This window comes from Suncus etruscus, chromosome 9 (genome assembly GCF_024139225.1).
Source record: "Suncus etruscus isolate mSunEtr1 chromosome 9, mSunEtr1.pri.cur, whole genome shotgun sequence".
NCBI lineage: Eukaryota > Metazoa > Chordata > Mammalia > Eulipotyphla > Soricidae > Suncus > Suncus etruscus.
In genome coordinates, this window is record NC_064856.1 from 47,619,407 (window position 1) to 47,622,288 (window position 2,882).

The 2,882-nt window shown below is 39.4% G+C and overlaps 1 non-coding gene across 1 annotated transcript; it reads right to left on the bottom strand.

The window, feature by feature from the left end:
- Positions 1-1,308: 1,308 nt before the first annotated feature.
- On the bottom strand, positions 1,309-1,472 carry LOC126019732 (U1 spliceosomal RNA). The gene has a single exon (XR_007499357.1). It is a non-coding gene; the product is annotated as a U1 spliceosomal RNA (small nuclear RNA).
- Between the last annotated feature and the right edge of the window lie 1,410 nt (positions 1,473-2,882).

The window sequence follows — 2,882 nt, forward strand, 5'->3', positions numbered from 1 at the left end:
CCATCTTTTTTTCCTTAGAATTATTTTGGTGGAATTGAAGCAATGGCACAGTGGATAAGGTGCTTGTTTTGCATAGACCCCAGTTCTATCCCTGGCATCCCATATGGTCCTCTGAGAACCCCCAGGAGTAATCCTGGGTGAGAGCCAGAAGTAACTCATAAGCGTTGCTGGTGTGGTAAAAGAAAAAACAAAAAACAAAAACAAAAAACAAAACAAAAAAAACAAAAAAAATTGCTTTGACTATTTAGGGAGTTTCATGGTTTCAGACAAAATTTAGTTGAGTTTGTTCCATATCCTTATAGACATGACTAGAATTTTCTATATGGAACATGACTGAAGTTTGCATTGAATTTGTATAATGCTTTGGGTAAAAAAGTCATTTTGACAGCACTGATTCTTCCAGCCCATGAACCAGGAATACTTACCCATTTCCTAGTGTCTTCTTTTGTTCAACCGTAATTTATAATTTACACTGTATTAAGTCTTTTTCTGTTTTGTTTGTTTGTTTGCTTTTGGATCATACCAGGCAGCGCTCAAGGGTTACTCCTGGCTCTACGCTCAGAAATCACTCCTGGCAGGCTCGGGGGACCATATAGGATGCTGAGATTTGAACCATAGTCCCTCTGCATGCTAGGCAAATGCCCTACCTCCATGCTATCTCTCTTGATACCCTGTATTAAGTCTTTTACCTCTTTTGTTAAGATGACTCCAAAGCAGTTACTGTTTTGAGACACTATTTTAAAGGGGACCATGAATTTTTATTTTTTTTCTTCTGGTTCATTGTTTACATATAAACATGTCACTTTTGTTTGTTTTTGGGTCACACCTGGCAGCATTCAAGAGCCACTCCTGGCTCTATGCTCAGAAATCGCTCCTGGCAGGCTCGGGGGACCATATGGGTTGTCAGGATTTGAACCACCGTCCTTCTGCATGCATGGCCTTACCTCCATGCTACCTCTCCAGCCCAAACATGTCTTTTTTTTTGTGGATTAATTTTGTAGCCTGCTTGATAGGTTTATTGTTTCTAAGCGTTTTTTAGTATTATCCTTAGGGTTTGCTGTGTATATTATCATCTTATTTGCAAATAGTAATATTTTAACTTCTTTTGTGATTTGGATCTCTTTGATATCTTTTTATTGTTTATTGCTGTGGCAAGGACTTCCAGAATAACATGGAATAATAATAGTTCTGAAAGTGAACATGCTTTCCTATGACTGACCATAGGGAAAAGGCTTTCATGTTTTATCAAGGAGTATGATGTTGTTTATTAATTTGTTGTAATGCCATTAATTTCTTTTTTTATTTTTGTAGGGGAGAGCGTGAACGCAGTCCCCCACTACCACAAATTATACAGTCGAGTTTCCCACATTTGGGGAAATCGTAGGGGTCAGCACACCCGGAGTGCAATGGATAAAACTCACCCTGGGAAAACCACCTTCGTGATCATGGTATCTCCCCTGCCAGGTAAGTATGGCCATTATTTTTAGGGTTTGATCATGAATGGATGTTGGATCTTGTCAAAAGTCTTCTTGTGATTTATTATTTATTTTTGCATTTCTGAGGTATCTATTGCAACTTCTTCCCCTTTGCCTATTAATTTTTTTTTGTTTTTCGGCCACACCCATTTGATGCTCAGGGGTTACTCCTGACTAAGCACTCAGAAATTGCCCCTAGCTTGGGGGGACCATATGGGACGCCAGATGATTGAACCACGGTCCTTCCTTGGCTAGCGCTTGCAAGACAGACACCTTACCTCTAGCGCCACCTCGCCGGCCCCTATTGCCTATTAATTTTGTTTTTCAAATTTTTTCTTCATGAGTTTATCTAAAGGTTTGTAAATCACGTTTATCCTTTCAAAGAATCAGTCTTAATTTTACCAACCCTTTGTATTGTTTTCTATAGATTTGATTTTCAGGCTAATTTATTTTATTTTATCTTATTGAAACCATTGTGTTCTACAAAGTCTTTCATAGTTGAATTTCCAGATATACAGTGAGTCAGGGTCATTCCCACCACCAGTGTCAACCTTCTTCCACCAATAAATCCAGAGTGCATCTTATACCACCACCCTTTGCCCTGGCCTGCAGTATAATAGGCCCATTTTAGTTTAGATGGTTAAACTTTAGGTTTTTTTGATTCTATTGTTGTTGAGTTTGGCTTGGATATTATTTCCGTCCTTATTTTTTTCCACCAATGTATCTAAGACCACTTAGCCCCTGTTCCCAGGCTTTTTTCCCCCTTTCTTCTTTTTTTTTTTTTTTTTTGTTTTTTTTTTTGTTTTTTTGTTTTTGGGTCTCACCCGGCAGTGCTCAGGGGTTACTCCTGGCTCCACGCTCAGAAGTCGCTCCTGGCAGGCTCGGGGGACCATATGGGACGCCGGGATTCGAACCAATGACCTTCTGCATGAGAGGCAAACGCCTTACCTCCATGCTATCTCTCCGGCCCCCCCCCCTTTCTTCTTAAGAAAATGCAGAAATACATAGTAAAACAAAGTATTCTGCATCCCAGGAGCAGGAGCCTCTATATAAGAGATAAGAAATAAAAAGAAAAAAAGGGTGTGTGTCAGGGTGTTTGTTTGTTTGTTTGTTTGTTTGTTTGCTTGCATAGGCACAGGAAAAGATAGGGAAAATAGAAAGGAAAAACTTTTGGCCTTAAAACAGAGATTCTACCCATGAAGAATCCTTCCATAAGACCAACTACAGACTCTGGGCATACTAAATTGTCTTTCATTGTGGTCCCAATAAAAGTTCTTCTCAATAGTTGTTGCAACAGCAACAGTTGTTGCAGTCAGGTTTCTGTAGTTAGAGATACAGGTTTTTGCACAGATCCTATGTTGAAGTCAGGGTATCATGAAGTGTCTTCTGATTTCATCTCACCATTAG